Raw genomic sequence first — 22,741 nt, 5'->3', positions numbered from 1 at the left:
AGAGACAAAGCACGTTGTGCATTAAAAGCAGCGAAACAGTCCTCATATTTTTCCTCTAAACTCTTGGACAACAATTTATGGTTAAAATCTCCGATCAGAATGATTCAATCTTGGGGATACTGTGCGCCTATTTTAACAGCATCCTCTTTAAACAATTTCATATTTGCCTTATAGTTTAAGACACGTCTTTCCTGCATATACATATTCAAAATAATAATACATTTCTTCCCCATGATCATATTTGCCAATGTTATACCACAAGCAAGTATCCAATTACAACAGGTCTTAACATCCTATACACTTGAGGCAATTTTGGAGAACACCGATGTTAATAATCCCACCAAGGGTCGTCCTGAAGCATTCCATACTGCCTTCAGATTGACCCCAAGAAGCCATCAATCTGTGAGGGCTCACTGCCCAGCCATGTCCCCTGGAAACACAAAATTGGATACTGCTCAATTATATCCTTAAACACCAGGAACTTCAATAATGTAGCTAATGGGAATTCGAGGAGAACAAGCTATTGCTGTGCAGGGGAACCCATCCCTAATCCACATAACTTAAATGTTCCCAATCCCCCACAACCTCATTCCACTCCAGGAAATCATACCTAATTTGAACATCGGGGATTTCCCTATATCTGTAACCATCCTCTTGAGGTAATATAACTTGAAGTCCCCCTTCACTACATTCCTTTACATACCAAAACTAGCAAGCTCCTCTCACTGATCCAATTTAATTTGCTTTGCCCCAAGGCCTTCATGGCATTTCAGAAAACTCTTGCTTTAAAGTTCTACCTGTTCTAAGGGAGTTTTCCTAGATATGTTCATTACCTGAAGTTTTAACACTGTATCTGCATTAAGAAGGATATTTCTAACCAAACCTAAATACAGTCATATTTTTGTGACATCCTTACAATCTCGATTTTCCAAGAAGCCTACTTGCTTCAGCTCGGTTGCAGGGACTGCATTTATACTTGGACAGAAAGAAAATAGTTCAATGAGCCGAGACAAAATTAAGGATTTTAACTTCTTTTGTTTACCCTCGCCTATTTATTTGAATCGGGCTCTAGGTAGATCCTTAAAGAGTTTGCCTCCCTCCTCATGGCTTCCTCGCAGATAGGGTGGGAAATGGCACCCCTCTCGGGCTTTACAAATACTTTGTCCTCCTTCTGGAACAAATGTAACTATGGCGTACATACCTTTCTTCCCTCTTTGGGCTCCTCCCTTCATTTACTCCCTTTATCGGATCCTCCATTGTAACCCTATTGGTGTTCTTTAAACTCCTTTCGCACCTTCTGTATCCTACCACGCGGACCCACTCAATGGACCTGTTAGGGAGGACACTTTCCCTGTTGTTTACATGTCTTGTTAAAACTGGCCTGGTGCAGAGTCAAATTGTTACTTTTAACTGAGGCAGTTCTGATAGCCCCTCTTTTTATTGTCTCTAAACTTTGGTTTACAGGTTGAGAGTGTTTATTAATATATAGGCTTTCTTTTTCTTGCCTCTAATTATCACCTCCTGGGCTTCTTTTTTAATTATTTGTTCAGGCTTGGGCAGTCCAAACCAGAGGAATAACCATAGCACCTTCCTTTTTTCTTTATTCACATCAGGAATTTGGATATGTACACCAAGGGCATCCCTTCCAAAGGCAACCCTTCCAAAGTTGGGGCTGCTACTGTGGGATGAGTGCTCTCCCCCTCCTCCCCCCAACACCCCTCCCCCCACACTGACAAACTGAATCATCCCTCCCCTAAACAGGTCTAACTAACTTTGGCATACAACCATTTATCTGTTTCAGTTCTGAGGCAATTGCCTGCAAATACACATTATGTGACCTCAATGTATCGGTGTTCACTATCACTGCCTCAAAAATTCCCTGAAAAGTTTTTTGCTTTAGGACCTGACATCCAACATCGAGGATGAGGGACATGAACCAACTGTAAAGTCACGAGGTAGCGAGGGAGGAGGTTCTACCTTCGTCAGATTTATGGGGATAAACAGCGATCCCTCCATCTCAAACTCCAAGGAACCAATTACCTTGTGAAGGTTCGATAGGCGACAGAAACAACAGACGATATACTGCTGTGGCGTATCTTTTAAACAGTGGGCATCTGTGGATAGTCAATCTAAAAAGTGAATGGCCAAAGAAAAAATATATTTAATAAATGAAGCTCACTCTAAAGTTAAAATCTACCTCGTGGCGAACAGGGCCAAAAAACGTACCTGATGTGATCCTTATAGATGACCGCAAAAGGGTGGCACAACGGGCCCTCTCAATGTGGCGTGTATAGATAAAAGCGCCAACAAAGAGAAAACACTGAGTTTAAATGTCCAAGGCAGCGGTCATGTGATAGCCTCTAAATTGCGCGTAACGTCAAAAATCGTGATGACGTATCAACGTATCTATCTAAGATCAGTGCAGCGGGTATGTCTTCAGTCTAATAGTTAACAGTGAGGACAGACTCACACGAAAGGGAATCGCATACAACTAAACTTTATTGAAAATGACAATCTAAACAAGGATTACTACCGTGAACCTAAATTAATAAATGAAACTAAGGTAATATTAAATTTGAAGCTAAAAAAGGCGATGTGAATCCCCTTTGATAACAATATAAATTGTCAATATGTCAATTAAATCCTTTAGTTTGTATTACAACCTCATAACATTATAGACCTCAGTGTACAAATTCATAGAGTCTATGACAATAAGACTAAAATACCATATAGAACAATGGTGCTAGATTAATTACATCATAATATAAATATCAATATAAAGGGCAATAGGATCTATAATGAATTATATCAAAATCTTTACATTTTAACAAAGAGGCCATAGAGCGATCCTATCATAAATCTCAGAAGTATAAGGATCACGACAACATATAAAAAAATATATTCAGATGATGGCGTTCTCCCAAGGTATTTCACTGTTAAGACCTTTAGTGAAGGTGTCAAAAAAGAAAATCCAAAACACCTCGCGTTTTTTGCGTATGTTTAGGCCTCCTTTGTTATCAGGGGTTCTAATTCTCTCTAGAATTCTCCAACATAATTCGTCAGGTTTGTGGTTTTGTTCTAAAAAATGTTTTACCATAGGGGCCTGGATTTTCTTAGTGCGAATTGCTGAACGATGTTCAGTGATCCGGGTTTGGATCATTCTTGTGGTTTCCCCTACGTATCCAAGGGAACAGGGGCATAGAATAAAGTAAATAGTGTTCTGAGTTTTGCAGCTCCACATTTCTGTTGCTTTTATTGTCTGACCATTGTATGTGAACGTCTCGCCTTCAATAATCTGATCACAGGATTTACAATTAGAACATTTTATAGTACCTTTGATAGGCATGCAACCATCTATATATTTTTGAATAAATCTCGGGCCATTGGCGATGTCAAAACGAGAATGAACAATAAAATCTTTAATATTTCTGTTCCGCCGATGGGCGAAACGAGGCTTAAGTAGTTTGGGTCCTTGTGTGTGGTTACTATTTAAAATGTGCCAGTTTGCATGAATTATTTGTTTGATTTTTGTATCAAGTTTAGAGTGTTTTGTAACACACACTAATCGTGAATTTTCTTTAATGGCCTTAGATGGTTGCGGTCAAAAAATCTTGCTCTTTTGTAAGAGTCCCTCACCAGCCGGTGAGGGTATCCTCAATCTAAGAATTCTTTTGTCATTAAGGCAGCCTGTCTATCATTATCGATAAGATTTGTACAATTTCTTCTGACCCTAAGAAATTGGGAAAATGGGATACCTTGTTTTTGATTTCTTGGGTGAAAACTATTGAAGTGGAGCAAGGTGTTCCTTGCAGTGGGCTTGATAAATAAATGCACGTCCAATTGTCCAGCCTGATGTCTAACTAAAATATCCAAAAATTCAACTTGGTCTGTGCTTATATGTGCTGTGAATTTAAGATTACTAACAGTTAGGTTGAGCCAACTTAAAAATTCAGATAAAGAATCTCTCCCATTGGTCCAGACAAAAAAAATATCATCGATATATCTGGACCAATGGGAGACAGACTCAAAAAAAGGTGCTATCTCATTGTAAACGAATCTATCCTCAAAGGCTGCCATGTAAATATTAGCCACAGACAAGACATTCATATGCACACTGTGTTTAATAAAGGTCCTGTGCCCAGACACCAGAGCAGGGTCTATGCCTAACCACCTGTGTGGCCTGCTGAGAATGCTGGGTTGACCATGTCAGAGCTTGACATGGTGGAATGATAGGTGCACAGTAAAGGTTGGGCAAATGGGTTGTTGAGCATTGGTCAGTCCACAGGTGAATCCCTGCAAACAGTTGCTGCTTTTCCTCCCATGCAGCCTTGCCTAGTAAATTTGGCCAACCTAAGGTTTGGCTCAAGACTTGGTGGCAGATCATGCATGAGAATAATTGATCACATGTGAGACAACCACAGGGGCAAAGGCCACCAGGGAGGTTGGTCATAGACCCTGGTCATAATTTAAGGCCTTGCGCATAACTGGTTCCTTTATAAGGAACCCCTCTTTTTATTTGTATGCTTTTTTGAATGTGATTGTCTGGGAGGCATTTAAAGTTGCATTCAGAGGCTGGGTTATTGGCTACGCGGCTCTGGTCAATAAGCAATAAGCTCATAAAATTCAAACATTACAGACAGATATAGAGAATTTGAGTTATATACTAAATTGGATCAGCTCAGAAAAGCCAGAAAATCTCTTCTCAGTGGGATTTAGCCAAAGCTAAGGAACGAATGAAACAATTTTTTAATTGGAGGAGGTTACGGTAGTATGGCCTATAAATAAAAAGTCTACCAAGAAAGTCAACATATAGGGAGATATTTGGCACAGACTACAAAGGTGCAAAGTAATACAAATGAAATTGCCCAGATCAGGGATCCTGAAACAGGGGTAGTTGAAAACTCTAAGGAGAAGATTGCTAAGATATTTCTTCAACATTTCAGAAATATCTATGAAGAAGTGCAGGATATCGATCTTCAACTGCTTTCACAACATTTTGAACCTCTACAGATGCCTCAAATCTCAGATATTCTGAGGGATTCCCTTATGGAATTAGCAGACCACCCTGTCTGTGACTGCTTTTGAAATAAAACAGGTATTTTTTTTTTTAAATGCAGCCCGTTTTCCTTACAGGAAAAATTAAATGTATCTATTTCCTTTTTTAAGGGCAGGCTGTGGTCCCTGGGACCGGCAGCATAGGAAGCATGAAAATGAACCATTAACAAAGGGATATCGTAGTACATGTGAACTAGCATCACATAGGTGTCCTCCTGTTCCCAGTATTATTTCTTCTTTTCCAGAGCCTTCAGGTTCTTCAGTGCTTGAATGCATTGGTTCAGTGCTTGAAACGCGTTGGCCCAGCTGTTCTGTTGTAATAAGGTACTACACATGAAAATTAGGTCCTGTTTCAAGTCCTCCTTTTAAGGGCAGTGTTGGACCTCCAGATTCTCCCCATGGCCCTGGACTAACTGGATGTGGTCACCCCGGTGCTGTTTTTTTTAAATCTGGTATACCTGGTTGTAATCTTTCCTGTGTCTAGTCTTTCTGGCCCTGCTCCTAGCTCATCATTGTATTAGTGCTTCATGGGCCTAGTGATTTTAGTACTACTCATTCTCAACCTGAACCTTTTGATCTGCTGGGTCCATCTAGTCCCATGGACCTGCTTCTCTTAGGGCTGGCACTCCTAGGATTCCTGGCTTGGGCCATCCCAATTCTGCTTTCCCTCGTCCCTTTGCTGTACCTGGTAGCGTGTCCACTGGTCCTGGTCCCCCTTATTAAGGACACTAGGACTGGAACTGGTCATTTTGTTCTGTGTCTGGCCCTATTGGTACTTGTGGATCTGGTGGCCCTGATTCCCCTGATCCTTGACGGCCTGGTGCTAATACCCCAGTTTGTAGATCTCCAACTGTACGTGGAACTTCAGGCACTGGTCCCCTTCGTTCTGACCGCTCTGGTCCTCCTAGCCATGTGCCTGGTCCTGGTTATTCTGATCATTCTAGTCCACTTCAGCCTCCCCATCTGGTCCCTGGTCCTAATGTCCCTAGTCCACCTGCTCCTGATTAGTTCTCTGGTCCAACATGTCATGATACTTTTACCCTGTTCCTCCTGCTCATTGTCATTGTGGAATAACTTCACAACGACAGAACATGTAAAAGTGGTTTTGTGGCTATATCATGGTATACGTGCTGGAGTCCTCGCTCCGCTCCCTGAACAGAAAGTGAAGTGGGATGAGGCCCTTGAACTTCAGATAATAGATGTGGACTGGGAGAGGATCCATGCACATGTACTTGATGTCTCACGAAATGTCAGTGTAGGAAGCTGGGTCTGCACCAAAGTGAGGTATAGTGTGCACAGAGTCCAGTGGAACCCCAAAGGTAGGCAGAGGTAAAGGTAGATAGCAACTTACTCTCTGTTCTTGGTAGTGTGGGCGAGCAGCAATGTTTTAACAGAGGGTAGTGTTCAGCATTTGTTGTACACACTCAATCAGCAAATGATTGTCACACACTCAAAGACTGAACTTCAGACCAGTTGGTTTTGTATAAAAATATTCTTTTAATTATTTTATTTCCTACAACCTAGCAAGCTGGCACAAGTAAGTTATACTTTGCAGTAATAATACAGTTTGAATTGCAGTTGTGTATATATTTTGGTTTGATTGCAGTAGAGTTACTCATAATTCAATGCTTTGAAATATTGTACATATACTTTGTGTTGGCTTTTCAACAGAATGTCAAAAAGATTACTTTACAGATTGCTTTTCGTATACAGTATAGTATACCTGGACACTACACTGGGACATTTCCTGTAAACAGATAAGTAAAAGCGTTTTGGGTATTTTGTTACAGCTTCAGAGACTTTTATAGATTTTCCAACTCCACACTTAGAAACTTTTTCATAGAAAAACAGTCAATGTTATCCTATGGGAGGAAATAGTGTTATTGGTTAACAGGTAAGTACTTTGTTGTGGAGTTGGGTTTCTGGGGTTAGACTCAGGTATTCCCCAGGGTAAATGATGCACTCTTGTTACACCCTCACTGGCACTAGGGCGGCCGGGTGCAGAGTGCTGAGACCCAATTCTATCCAATGGGGGGTGGAGGGCCTCCGGTTGGTGGCTACTCAGGCCTCAAGGTTGTGGGAGCAAAGCTCCAGGATTTAAGCTCAGTGCAAATGGTTCAAGATAGCACCAAAGGAACACCCTCAGTGGCACTAAGGCGGCCGGGTGCAGGGTGCTGGTTTGTCGTCGGGTGCCCTGTTACTTCCAATAGGGATCCTCCGGTTTGCAAACACACTGCAGGCTCGAGAACGAAGGTCTTCTGGGTACGACCACCACTTGGAGAGGTAAGTTGTGATTCCGGTGATTGGTTAGACACCATTGGTTGGGCCACCCAAGTCTATGGGGCATCGGGTGCAGGGGTGTCTTTTAGGGTCAGATCTTATTACCAGCTCCTGGTTGTGGTTGGGGGACCTTCCAGATTGAGGCTGCAGATGTCGGCTGGAGGCTTGAGGCAGTTCAGGGATCACTGGATCTCGGGTCTGGATCACCGGGGAGGCCTCCTCGTGGTGTTGGGTCATTCGAAGTCGGGCCGTTGGTGATGGGTACAGAGTGGTGCAGACTCACAGATTTTGTCGGGGCTGGAGTCTGTTGGTGAACAAATCTGGTGTTCCCAGAAGACAAAGTCTTTTCTTTGGAAGGCAGGGCTGGTCCTCGAGATTCTTGAGGTTGCTGGCTGCAAGACACACAAGAGATTCGCTTCTGCAGGCTCGAGGTGGGGACAGGCGGGTAGGGCTGGTGCCATGTCAGTTGGCGTCGTCCTCCTCTTCTTAGCCTCGGGCACAGCTGTTCGTTCCTTCTTCTTCTTCTCTTCTTGAAGTTTCTTCTCTGAGGAGGCAAGGTTCAGGGGTGCCCCTAAATACTATATTTAGGGGTGTTACAGGTAATTAAAAGGTTGGGATCAATGGGGCACTTCCTTGGGGAGGGTACACTTCAGTGGGAGGGGGCATATGCATCACTCTGGTTGGCTGGGTCTCCCCATCAGTAAGATGGCGAGGACTGAGAGTTGTGCTTCACCTCGCCTCCCCCACCTGAGGGGTGGGGTTGGCAGAGGTGGGCACACCTCCCTTCCCCACTTGGTTTTCCCACCAGTTCTCCCACCCAAAGTGGAGGTCAGAACCAGTGGGGACAAGTTGATGGAAGCAGCCAGGGGATGCTCACAAAGTCGGCAAGCCTTTGAAGCTTCTGCTTCATGGACACTGCCCATCCTGTGGCAGGAGGATTGGTACCCCGTCCCACGATGTGCATTATTTCAGGCCCCAGAAAGCTGTCTGGTGGTGGCAGCGGGGGAGAAGCCATTCATCCTGGACAGTCATTTTTCAGGGGGCATCTCTAAGATGCCCTGTGTGGCATCAGTGTGGGTTTCATGTGCTGAGAAGTTTGATACCATTCATAATGACAAACTCCCAGCACCATATACTGTTAATGACATTTCTGCACTTAAAGTGTCTAAGAATTGGCTTAGATATTGTAGGGGTACAGGGCTCATGTACCTGTACCCTCACCACTGGTATAGTTCACCCAGCTAGAGGGGTGGCTGATCTATGCCAGGGCAGTGGGTTGTAGGCATGGCACACAGGAATGTGTGCTGAGTCAACTCTTCACTTTGTTTTGCACCAAAACATGCAGCCTGCAAAGGCAGTGTGTGAGTATAAAGATACAGGGCCTCTAAGGGTGGTACAATAAGTGCTGCTGAGCCTTAGGGGCCTTCCCTGGGCATAGTGCCATGGGTACCTGTGGTCCCATTAACAGGGACTGACCTGTGGCCAGAGAGTGCCAATTGGGTTTGGTCTTCTATGCAGTTTTAGGGAAAGAACATAGGCCATGGGGGGCAACCATGCAGAAAGAGGGCACTTTCTCACAGTCAGGTTTAAATTAATTCATTTTTACATGTTACATAGCTCAAACCTTATGCCAGGCAAGATCAACCAGTTCCATGCAACTGTTGCTGCAAAATGTCTGAAATGTGGGGAATAAGGGACCAATTAATTCCATATGATTTAGTCCTGCCTGAGTTTAGCTGGGTTCTTGGAAGTGGGTGTAGTTTGTGTAAACTACATAACTTTACGGGCAATCACTTCTACTCCCTTAACCTGTGTTCTTGGGGGATATCCTCAGCCTAAAAAGAGGAAATTCACTACTAGATTTATTGATTTGGCATGCATGTTGTATAAACTTGAATTCACAATGCACTGGAAGACTGTGCATGGCCCTCAAATAATTAGATGGCAAAAAAACTGTTTAAATGGGCAACACTGGAAAGTGTTTTGCAGTTTTGGGAATTGAGAAAGGGCAGGGAAAAACTGAAAATGTGCAATCATGGAAACACCTTGTGGACTGTTTGTTGACTCCAGACGCTGATATAATTTCACCAAATAACTCCCTGATATCTCAGGATGTTTTAGAGGGTGGTAGTAACTGATCTTTTTTTTAATTTTTATTTTTAGTTTTTTTTCTCATCTTGTGGATATATAGATAAGGAGGTTTAAGGAGTCTGATGGTCCATTATTCTTACGCCTTCACTGCCCCGTTCTCGTAAGTTGTCTTAGGGGAGTATACCCTTTTCTGTTATGACCAGTCATTTTACTCCTATCACCTTTTATCGTTATCAATAATTCCGTGGTTTGGGGAAGGAGCTAGCCTATTAGGCTACTCGGCAGTAATCAATCCTGCCTGGAATTATTGTGTCCGCTTTAATCATTGGATTTTATTTTCAGTTGTTATGAAGTAGTGAATGGTTTGTCTGGAAGTGTTGTTCCCAAATTTCCCAAAAACGAAATCTCTTGGAATTTTTCCCTTTCCTGTCGAGTTTGTTAGTTTTTATTATAGAGTTTAGCCAGTTATCATGTGTGGGTGCTTCCAGTTTGATCCAATTTACGCAAATCTCTCTACGCGCAAGCAGGATTAGTATGAACATCAAACTTTCATGTTTTTTACTTAGCTTACCTTTACTGATATCGCTGTTGTTATGTATCCCAAAAATAATGAGAGGGGTACTTACAGTTTTTTTGACTCCCAGTACTGTGGTTAGTGTCTTACTAATCTCATTCCATAGGTAGAGAGTGCGGGGCATTTCTGGAACATATGGACGTCGTCTGCTTTTGCCTCTCCGCATTTGGGACATGATTTTATGTTCGTATCTTTACATTTAGACAGTTTTTTTGGGGTCCAATAGGCTCTATGTAGTGAGAATAAGTGATTCCTTTTTAGTGAGGCAGGTTTTACGCAGGACCAACATTTTTCCATAGATTTCTTCCAGAGAAGTTGTAAATCCAGTTCTTGTTCAGGCATATCTTTTCTCCAATATGTTTTCCGGGATTAGGAAATCTTCTTCTCCTGCTTCAATAAGGGCCCAATACCATTTCGCTATTTCTTTCTTAACTGGTGTTATTTTAATCATTTCGCTTTCAAGGTTCTCATTGTTGCTCTTGTCATTTGGTAAGTTGTTAGACCAGCTACTTAGTTGGTAGAATTGAAATTTTGATAGTTTGCCTTCAGTGATTGTATATAATTGGTCCCACGTGATTAGAGTATTTCCTATCAATAATTGTCCCCATCTTTCAATTCCTGCTTTTTTGAGAGGGATCGCTAGTGAATCTTTTAAGCAATCCGGAGCCCCAGGAGAATTCCAAATTGGGGCTGTGTTACTATAGTATGGTATATTCATAGTTGTTCTGATTTGGTTCCAGAGTTTTGCAGCATTATGTAGGATCTTTAGTTTTATTTTTTTTAAGTATTTGGGATGGCCAAATTTAAATAGGAAGTGGTCTCTTCCTTCAGTCATAGTTTGTAGGAAATTTGGGTATGATTGATGTTTCCTTAGGAGAGGTCGAAAGTTTTTAAATTGAAATGATCTATAATATTCATATATGTCAGGACTTGCTATTCCGCCTTGTTCTTTTCTTCTCCTGAGTTTATTCCAAGCTATCCTTGTGCCTTTTGATGCCCAGATAAAACTAGATATTTCTCCTTGCATCTTCTTTAAAAATTCTTTTTTAAATTCTAATGGGATGGTGTTAAAGAGATAAGTAAATTTAGGAGTGATGGTCATTTTTACAGCATTAGATCTTCCTAGAAAACCTAATGGTAATCCTGACCAGATTTTAAAAGGTCTTCTCATTTCTTTGGCTGCTGTGTTTAGATTCAGTTGTGGAATATTTTCGAGATCTTTTACTATTGTGATTCCCAAATATTTTATTTTGTCTCTGAAAAATGGCGTGTTAGGGCTTGTGTTCCAACTCATTGCTTCTGTTTTGTATTTATTGGTTAGGTATCCCAAAACTTTGCCGAAGTTGATCATCGTGTCTTCTATTGCTTGATTAGCTTCTTCATAATTAATTGTGAATATCATTAGATCGTCTGCGTAAAGTGCCACTTTTTTTGACCGGTTTTGATATTTGAAAGGTATTATTATAGGGTGGTTTCTGATCGAACAGGCTAGTGGTTCAATATAGAGGTTAAAGAGTAACGGTGATAGTGGGCAGCCTTGCCTCGTACCTCTTTGGATCTCGATATTGCTAGTTAAGTTTCCATTGACTATTATTTTTGCTCTTGGGTTCTTATATACCTCCCTTACCATATGGTCAAAACTATCCCCTAGTTTGTTTTTCTTAATGATTTCATTTAAAAAGGCCCAGTTGACTCGGTCGAAAGCCTTAGCCGCGTCATAAGTGATTATGGTTAAAGGTAGTTTTTCACAAATAGCAATATCAGCAGCTGCAAATAGTTCATGGGTGATCTCATGAATTTGTCGACCTTTTATGAAACCTTTCTGGTCAAGATTGATCAATGTTGGCATAACCTTGGCTAGTCTTTTAGCAATGACTTGCATGAATAGCTTGTAATCACAAATGAGTAATGATATAGGTCTATAAAACTCACATAATTTTGGATTTTTACCAGGTTTTAAGATAATGCTAATCGTGGCATCATTCCAAGATTCGGGTATTTTTTCATGATCCAAATATATGTTATTCATGATTTCTGTCAGGTGATTAATTAGAGACTCTTTAAGTGTTATGTAAAACTCATTTGGGAGCGCGTCCGGGCCCGCAGCTTTTCCTTTTTTCAGATCTTTAATTGCCGCTCTAAGTTCTTCGGGTTTTATTTTCCTGTTTAATTCTGATTTTTCATCTTCTGTTAAGTTTGGAAGCGGTATGGCGTCGAGATAGTTCTTAATTTCTTCTCTTGCTGGGTTTAAGCTTTCTTTATAGAGGCTGGAGAAAAACTTTGTAAACTCCTGTCTTATTGTAACATCGTTCGAGCTTTGCGATGTTTGGTTTTGAGTCTGGATACACAGGATATTATTCCTTACCTGCTCAGTTTTAATTCTCCAGGCAAGCATTTTCCCGCATCCTTCCCCGTATTCATAATTTGATAATTTGCTATTTTCCCATTTTTCTTGAACTATATTCTCCAAGTAGTCATTCAGAGTTTCCTTGAGTTTACAGATTTTTTCGGTTAATTCTTCCATTGATTCTGAGTGGTTTCCACAGACTAATTTTATCTCTACCGCTTTAATCTCCTCTTCCATTCTTCTGATTTCCTGTTTTTTTATTTTTGTTTTATGTGCGCCTAGGCTGAGTAGTTTCCCTCTGATCACATCTTTATAAGCATCCCATCTGATTTGTTTTGATGTACCGATTGCATTATCCTCAAAATATTGTTTAGAAACTGTTTCAAGCTGGTTCACGCTTTGTGCATCTTTAAATATGGATCGTTCTACTGTCCATCTAGGGGGGGGGTTGTTTTCCGGTAATGAGAGGGTTAATTGTACTCCTGAATGGTCTGATAGGTGGGCAGGGATTTGTTAAATTTTTCTACCACTATCTTGGAGGAGTCTGTTTACTAAGAAGAAATGTATTCTTGATCTATGACCGAGCTTTTTTTTGTGGAAAGTGTAAGGGTGTGTTTTCTCCCCTTTTTGTCTCCACATGTCCTCTAGGTCTAGGTCTTTTTTTTATAAATTCCTAACCACTCTCTCATTTTGGGAAGGTTCATCTGTTTATTTGGGGGTAATCTGTCCAATATAGGGTCTGGTATAATGTTATAATCTCCCCCTACTATTATGGGAGCGGTGGTTGTTATCAATTCCTTATAAAGTTTTTGGAGGGGTGACGATTCATCCAGGTTCGGACCATAATATCCAGCTATAGTTAAGATGTTATCTTCTATCCTGATTTTGACTACTACCCACCTACCTTTATTATCCACTACCTTTTTTTCTATCTTGGCTTTTATAGATTTTTTATGATGACTGCTACCCCCTTTATGTTACAGTCTTGTGTAGTATAAATGCAGGCGTCCACCCATTTAAGATTTTTTCTATTTGGTCCCACTCGGAACTTACACGATGAGTCTCTTGAAGGATAATAATCTCACATTCAGATTCTTGTAAATATTCCAGAATTCTTCTTCTTCTGTTAGAAGTTCTAAGCCCATTTACATTCCATGAGTGGACTTTAACTAGTTTTCCTTTTGTCATTTTATGTCTGTTTTTACATCTTTCCTTTCAGATTTGGGGCATATATTGTATGGTCTGATTGACTCCCATTTTTACTCCATTTTTTTTGTTTTTTTGAGGATATTTTTTCTGATTTTTTCCCTATTTTGCTCCCCACCCGTGCCTTGTCATTTCTGGCGTTTTTAAATAAAAGTGTGATTTCCTGTTCCCACCCTGAGGAAGCCTCCCTTTTTCTTCTTTTGGGTAGTATTTTCTACCCTGTTCGTGCTCCAATGTCACCAAATTTATTTAGTTATATATAGATATGTAGTCACTTTCCTTTTTTGATTCTCTGATTCTATTTTACAAATCTCTTTGCATTTAGTAACATGTACTTTTATTTTGCTGAATTTCTTACAAGGTCTAGTTTGAACGTTCGACGTTTTTTGATGCCTTTTAAAGCCTTCTTTAGTTCGTTTTTTTGGATTGGATCTGGTCCTTTATCAGTTGTATCAAGGTCTCCACTTCGTATGGTTCTCTGATGTTATGCATTTTATTGCGCCACATCATTCTTAGTGCTGCCGGGAATTTCATTTGAACAGTCGCTCCCAGACTTTTTAGTTCTTGCATGTGCTGTCCCAATTCCCATTGCCTATCTTGGGTGGCCCTACAAATGTCAGATCGGATTCTAAACGACCAATTGTCTTTATTTTGTGTCCCGCTCTTTAGACCCTCACTTAGAATCTTCTCTTTTAGGGTATAGGTCTTAAAGTTAATTAGGATTTTTATTGGAGCTTTTCTGTCTTTGCTTTTCCTGAAGGGGTCTCAGTGAACCCGCTGGATATCCTCTGCTAAGTTGCAGTCTTTAGTCCGTGGAAAAAATTCTTCTAGTAGAGAAATTGTAAAGGTTTTTATGTCTGTCCCTTCCAGGTTCTCGGGCACATTTAGCACCCTGAGGCTGTTTCTTCTTCCTTGGTTCTCTAGGGACTCGAGTTTCTCCTTGGTGATTCTATCACTTTCTTTCAGGTGTCTTATGTCTTTTTGATTTATGTCTACTTTTTATTGAGTGTTTCAACTGCCATTTCTACTGTGGTGACCCTTTCGGCCAAGTCGTTTAGTTTGTGGTCCAAATTTTCGCATACTTCCCGTATTTTGCTTTGGTTTCCCTCAGAAATAGAGAATTTCTCACTCATCTCTCCCATTATTTTGTCCATAAATATCGCCATCATTTTTCCCAATTGGCTTTCTGCCATGGAATCATTGCTTGCTTGTGCAGGCTGTTGATCGGAATTCTCTGTTAGCGATAGCATGAGCGTATTATTATCATTATTTGTCTCTACAGGTGGCGTTATATCTATTGAAGTAGATGGTAGTGCAATCGACATTTCACCCGAGTATTTCTGTGTTAAGCCCTTTGATTGTGTAGGTTCCAGTTCCTCCAATTCCTCCAGATCCTCCTCGGACGTAGTAGTTATGCTTCGGTCGTCAGAGTTTACAGGTGAGGAGTGAGTTTCTATTCGCGATTGACCTCCTCTCACTTGTACTGAATGCTGCACTTTAAAGTATGATCTTAGGGAGGGGGTCACTCTAATTTTTTGTTTTTGTTTTAAGTCACTTGATCCCTGAGCCTTTAGTTTTGCAGACCTTGTTTTTATGTTTTCTGATAATTCTACAAGATTGGGAAGTACCTTCTGATTTCTTTTTGTGCTTCTAGGGGTCACGTTCTTTTTCTGGATGGGGAAGTGATTTTGTTTTAATAATCGGCGATTCCTAAGACAGTATGAGGATCTACCGGCAAATCCCAGTGTTTTTTCTGATTCTAATTGAGTGTCTTTTCTCCCCTCAAATTTTCTAGAGTTTGTACCATAATTATATTTTCCTGGTTGCGAAAGATCGCTTCTCTCTTGCTCGTCTTTAATTGCTAGTTTTGTCTTAGGGTCTTGGTTGCCAATTTTTTTAAAGTTTGTATTCACAGTGACAGTATCAATTTCATTATCAGAGTCTGCCCCCCGCCTCGTACCTGTAGTTGCACAGTCCTGTTCCACTCTTGTTCTTTTATCGTCTTCTTCTGATGTCCGGTTTGTCCAGAAAATATTGTGGCCTCTTTTGATCCTTTTGCTACCAAGTCAGTATTGAGATCAGTTACAGGGGTTACACCAGTTTCTTCCCTTCTATTCGTCTGACAATAGGCTCCCGAGGGAACTACACACAATGTAGCACCATGGCTTCGTTTGGCGTCGTGCACTGCCGTCTCGTCGGGCACAGCGTTCATCGGCAGCCGCTGTACCGGCTTTCCTCCTGAAGGCGATGTTGGCTTCTCTGCTTCGGTTAGTGCCCCGTTCCATTCAGAGATCAACGCGCTGATTTTGCTGGTCGTGCCCCAGAAGAAGATCCTACGGTACGCTCTACGGCAGGACTGTGTGGCTTTCAACGCTTTTGCCCAGCGCCCCGTGTATGGCGGCAGTGTGCTTTCAGGTACGTTTCTTCCCCATGGAGGATAGATAGTCATAATTTTTACGGTAATATTATTTTCCTTGCACAGTTTTTTTTTTTGATGTCGCCTTTGTTTATGGTTCAGCGACCGCGTCAGCGCTAGCGGGCAGTTTGGAAGTTTAACAGTGAGAGACGAAAAAGGCAAGCTCTCTCAGAAAATCTTCGAAGGCGCTTGTTTCTAGCTGGCTGAGTCTTATAAAAAAAAATGTTATGCTACTGGGTCCGCTAAGGCCTTATTGGGTTTAGTCTTCGAGTTTAGTGCTTCAAAAGAGGTCTTGGAAAGTGATACATCTTTTGATGTGTGGTGGTGTATCGGAGCTCGCGACCGAGTGTCTTAGCCGGCCGCCATCTTCCTAAAAAAAACGGTAGTAACTGATCTTGCATGAGTTTCCATAGGTGGGACATTGAACCACTGCAGTGAACTTTGAAATACTTGACTGGGGTGATCCAACGTGACACCTAATCAGGGATCAATACTCGATAACATACAAATGGTCCATACACATTTACCCAAATCCCTGATGCGCTGGGTATCACGTTTTAATGAGGCTAAAATTAATTTGTTTCCTTCACAGCTTCATGTTTGACATCTCTAAATACATAACTAAACCTTTATATCAACTCTCTTCCTTTGGTCGATGGACCAATTATTGAGAAGTTGATGGTAAAGATAATACTATCTAATTAACTATCTAGTTAGCTAAATAATCACAGACTCTGTAAGATTAATAAAGTTTATCTCAAATGAATAATAAATGCTCATTGATTACAGTTACAAATGCAAACCATAAAATTCACAAGAGGAAGAGAAAACATCAGCAAAATGCAAACAGTGTCATCCTCATCATCAATATACAATATGCACATGAAGGAGTGGATAGATTAAGAGACATCTGTTTCAGTAAAATAATGTGAAATGATATACATATGATCGATGGGATAGATGAAGAGACATAAGTTTCAGAGACAAAAATACTTTTGCAAATGATTATGCAATGTACGAGTCAGATGGATATACTACCCAAGGATCAGTGAAATACCACCCCCCAGCCAAGGAGGTAGTGGGGGTCCCCTGAAATAGAGTCAGGGAACAAAGACTTCAGAACCCAGGAACAGGACAGAGACAGGAACAGCTAGGCCCCTCTGCATACCGACGGACAGTGACGCATCACCCCTCTCTGCTCTCTTCTCTCTTTCATACGATCTTGCTAAACCACACCCCCAAAGGCACCCCAGTTATACCCTAAAACCTACATGTCCGTCCCACATGAGTTGAAACAATTCACAAAACTTGGCAGCTTATTGGTTGGTTTGGGAGATGGTCTGTCACACCACCAGGTTCCCATTCACATTTTCTTCAGCCTATTGCTTAATTTGTTGCTTGCATAAGGTAATTTCTGACTCATTCATTTATTTTTAATACTTGATACTTTCACATAATTTCACATGTATTTTTCAGCTACGTCCAGGGAAGAAGTCTTGGGTCCCAGGGCCAGTCTCATCCTTTTGGTAGGCATACAATGTTCTTTGAGCTGAACATCCATGAACTTTTATTCTTCCTCTGCAGCGCTCAGCACTTCTGCTTGTTTTGTCAGGTCATTGTTTCTCACTCTCCAGCCCCTCATCTATCAGGCCAATTTAAGAAAATTGCAGGCCTTTTTGGCTCACTATGACAAATAAACATAAGCATTAATTAATTACATGATAATGCACTTTTCACTGGTTACCACCCACCTTTGCACTTTCCTCTGTTAATGTTTTCCTAGCAGAAGCTTAAAGCAAAAGCGGATTTATTTATTATTATTTTTAAAGCAAGATGAAAGATGCAAAATGCAGCCAAGTCATACATTATTTCTAGTGTCTTTCGAAGCGCGATGTAAATGTGACTTAGTTCTTTCATGCATTGGTTCACATTAGTGTACGCATGCGCAAAGCGGTTTTTCTCGTGTTCATGTGATATGTATGTTAGTTTGCACTCCACACAGTTAGTATGTATTACGTGGGTGTTAATCCAAGCAGGTTTTCTTTTGCGAAAACCCTGCTCCATCAATCCACCCTCAGTTGGCTTTCTGGGGCCATGATAAAATACCCACCATAACAAGTGCCATCTTCATTTTTCTACAATTCAGTGTTCTTCTCTCTTTTTAGGACACTTTCGTCTGAATCTTTTATCATAACATAGTAGTCTCCTTTTATATCTTCTAGTACTAGCTCATCTCTTTTTCTTCTTCTTGCTCCTTCGTTTGTTCTTTGAATCTGTCATCTCTTTTCTTCTACTGAAATGATTGGCATTAATATTTTCCCTAATTAGCTACTTCCAAAGGTAGAAAACCATTTACCTACAGAAGATAAACTCTTACCAAGTCTCTCCCAGACACATTCAACCTCCAGTTGGGTTAAATCTTCATGTAGTTTTGTAATATTCTTTATATATCCCTCAATACCTTTACCTTTGTCAGGGATATAAGTGCAGCAGTGTTGGATTTTCAACATGCCACAGGCTCCAACCTCTTGTGCCAATTAGATATTAAGGGCAAGTGAATTTTGCAAAACCATTGATCTGATTGCAACCATTTCTGTGTTAAATCATCAAGAACCCACCAGCAGTATTTGTTGATAAACAATCAACCACTGTGGACAATTTTCGAATTTATGTGAATTCAGAACGACTCCAACTGATGGTATCATTGCACCAAAGATATCACCTATTATATCTAAGAAACTCGGTCTCTTGTTCGTGTTAGTCCTTGTTTTATTTCATTCAATCTGTTATTGTTTCTGTCTACATGGTAGACCTTTAGAAAACGGTTGCAAAATAACAACTACCATGCCAATGTGCAGGCAACATGAATAGACTTTCTCACCACACACATAATAAACTCCTGGGAAAACAGGATCGGTTCCACCCTTTAATCCTCATCCTACAGTAATTTTGAAAGTATGCTCACATTCACTAGTACCAATGAAATAATTATTATAGTTAGTTTCTAATCTAAGCAAACAGATTTTCCCTTTCAGATACCAATCCAGGGACATTGCAGCGCAAATTATTTTTATAAGCCTATTCTATACAAAAGTTTTGGTAATATGGAAGAACTCTCCCAGATAACATGCATTTTTACTACTTAAAATCTTGTTCCGCTCCTTTATAACAGGTATTTCTGAAAATACTAAATCTATATTGGAATAATGATGCTCCAACTTCCCTGTCACCTAGAAGAGGATGGTTAAGATACTACAAGACACATGGATGATAAGTTACCCCCTCTGAGACAGACACAGGTAATTGCATGCACACATAACAAACACTCACATTCACTGTATTATTATACTCATACAACAATTTAGTAAAAACGTTTAACGAGAAATAACCAATTGATTTATCATGATGGAGAATGCTTCCATCTATTTGTCCTATATTAGTATTCAGGAATTCTTTAGTAACATCACTCATTTCACTTGCTACATCATTACAATTGTTTCCGTTATTAGTTACCGTTAGAATAGGTACAATGACAATTAATAATATCCACATAAATGTTAATAAAACAACACTACATATCAAGATGTTTTAGACTACATTTTGGATGTTCAGTCACTTTTGATTCAGCTATTTTGTATTCTATCAAAAATATAAAAATCAGTAAAACTAAATCTATAAAAACACAAATTTTACTCAAACATTTCTGAAAAATAGTGTAATCCTACACTTCAAGGCTTTCTTCTTTACACATTTTTTACTTTCTTTTGTTTAGGTCTTCTGAGTCATTCAATTTCTTTCGATTGACAAGGTTGCACTTTAATTTTTTACAGTTCTTTTAAGGTGGTTTTAATTTGCTTTCATCAACCTGCTCAGTGTCAGTACTGTTTTTTTCTTCACTTGGATCTGAGCTTTCAATCTCTTCCAAGATCATGGAACTCCACTCCGGTGGTGTGTATTTCTTGCTTAGAATTCTTATTCTCCTTGTTTTTCATACTAATTCTTCTCCTGACTCTTCTTGTTCTGTTTGACTTGAGACCTCATTAATTTGATTTGGTTTTCTCTTTCACTTTCTCCTCACAAGAGTGTTTTTCAGTCTTTTTACTCCACTTGGCAAATTATCACCTTTTCTTGTTCTTTTAGATTGGTTCACAGGTTCTTTTACTTTGCCCTTCTCTCATTGTTTCTTCTTTCTGACATTCAGTATCTTCCCTTTCTTCTGGTTCAACAACAGTCTCTTGAGACCCAGTATCTGGTGTCCACTCTATTTGACTTGTGCTCGGCTGTACATCATGTGTTTGTTCTTCAGAATCTGTCACTTTAGATTCTTCAGCTTCACACACTTCAGCCTCTGGTCTTTGACTTTGGTTTACCAGTTGCTGCTCTTCTTGTCTTTCAAGTGGACTTGGGACTCATCTGGTATGGCTTGCATGAATCCAATTAGGGCAGACCACCACACTTCACTGCTGTTGTCATTACCAGAATCACTTTGTAGGGTCCATTCCATCTGGGTTCTAAACACGATTTCCTCATGTGTTTCTTCATGAGATCCACTTGCCAGGGCTCAGATCATGAGCTTGATTTCACTGTGCTGTAGTGGCATTCTCTCCAACCTGGTGAGACACAGAACGCACCAGATCAGCCAGTCCTCTGCAATAATCAAGCACTAGATCATCAGATTGTTCGCTGATCTAATGGCTTGTCTCATTGCTCTTCCTATTAGGACTTTGTGAGGACTCAATCATGTCTTTTTGTCAGGTATGCTTCTACGACTCATCAATACAAGGGGTAAAGCATCAGGCCGTTTCAGTGTTGTGGATGCACACACCTTTCCTAACCTAAATTTTATAGCGCCATTGATCTGCTCGACCACTCCAGATGCTTCGGGTCAATAGGCGCAATGCAGCTTCTGCTCAATTTGTAATGCTGCACAAATCCTCCGAATTATCTTATTATTATAATGGGTTCCTCTATATGTTTCTAAAGAGACTGGAAATCTGAATTTAGGGATCAGTTCTCTCAAAAGTAGTTTGGCTACCTTTTGTTTCTTCTCGTGGGATAGGCTTCCACCCAGCGAGAGAACAAGCAAACAACAACCAACACATATTTCAGCCCTTTGCATGGGGGAAGCTCAATAAAATGTAATTGGAGACGGGTAATTGGTCCTACTGCTTTTACAATTTTCCCCCAACTAACAACTTTCTTTCTGCTTGGATTTTGCTGCTGACAGCTGACACACCTCTGGCTTAGACTCTATGCAATGACCCTGAATTTCGTGTTACACCATGATGGCTTGAAGCGCCTGATCATTGTGTCTCTTCCAACACATGCAATTCCATGGTACACCCTGGCCATTTGGGATAATAAATATGGCATGATTGATCTTTTGTCTAGATAAACAAACGTGTCATCTTTTACTCTCTTTCTGCAGCCTGAATTTATCCAAATGGCCTTTTCCTCATCACCTGCTTCCTCCTGCAACTGTGTAATCTCATCCCAAGTTTAAAATGAAGATGGGAACATAGGATGGTTATTGGTATTTTCTTTTTCTATCCCTCTGCTGAGGGCACATAAATTTAGTGCACAGAAACGCGCTACCTGATCGGCGTATCTGTTGCCCTTTGTCACATAACCATCTCCTGACTTACGCGCAGAACATTTGAGCACTGCAATCTTTTTGGGCAATTGTAAAGCATCCAATTAATCTTTTACAGTTTTGCTGGTTATTATAGTGGAACCTGAAGAAGTCAGAAAACTTCTTTGCATCCGTAGCTGACCGAATTCATGGACCACCCCGAAACCATATTGACTATCAGTAAATATGGTAACCCTCAGGCTTTGGGCAATTTTGCACACTCTAATGAGAGCTATCAATTTAGCAATTTGATCAGTGTGTACCCCTTTCAGACAGGATGCTTCTAAAACTCCCATTATTGGGCAAAGAGCATAGGCAGTGCATAATTCTCCTTTTTCATTTGTTAAACATGATCCATCAACAAACATCTCACAGTCTGATACTTCCAATGGGACATCTTCAATGTCAGGCTGGATTTACGGTTGTGCATCTCACCACAGTCACATTTTCAGCACCCAAAATCACTCTTTCATACCTAGTCAGCCGACTAGAATTCATGTACTGCGTCCTCGTACGTAATCAAAGGATCTCAACTGAATGCCGCGCATATACCTTGACTGGATGTGCCATCACAATCGCTTTCCTTTGTTCCAGATTCACACAACTGGCAGCTACTGCTGTCAAAAAACCTGGTAACGCTGTAGCCACTGAATCCAAAGTAGCTGAAAAATATGCTACTGGACGTCGTGTCCATCCATGTTTCTGAGTTAGCACTGAAAGTGCACACCCATTCCTTTCACCGCAGTACGTCGCAAAATCCTTTGCATAATCTGGCATTCCCAACACAGGTGCTCAACTTAGCAAAAGCTTCCATACTTTCTTCGTCCAGAACAATCGTATCTTTCACATCTTTTCGTGTCAACCTCTTTAGAGGTTTTGCAATCAGTGAGAAACCACGGATCCACTGCCTACAGTATCCAACCATCCCAAAAACATTCGAAATGCTTGCTGAGTTTTAGGCGAGCTCATTTGTTTAATCACATGAATTCTTTCTGGTGTCACCTTTTTGACTCCTTTTTCTATTTTATGTCCTAGGTATTGGACGTCCTGTTTACCAAATTGCAATTTTGCTGGTGACACTTTGTGTCCTCCTTCTGCCGAATGGTTTAATAAGGCAACTGTATCTGTCACACATGCCTC

This window comes from Lissotriton helveticus, chromosome 2_1 (genome assembly GCF_964261635.1).
Source record: "Lissotriton helveticus chromosome 2_1, aLisHel1.1, whole genome shotgun sequence".
Classification (NCBI taxonomy): Eukaryota; Metazoa; Chordata; class Amphibia; order Caudata; family Salamandridae; genus Lissotriton; species Lissotriton helveticus.
This window is presented reverse-complemented; position numbering follows the sequence as displayed.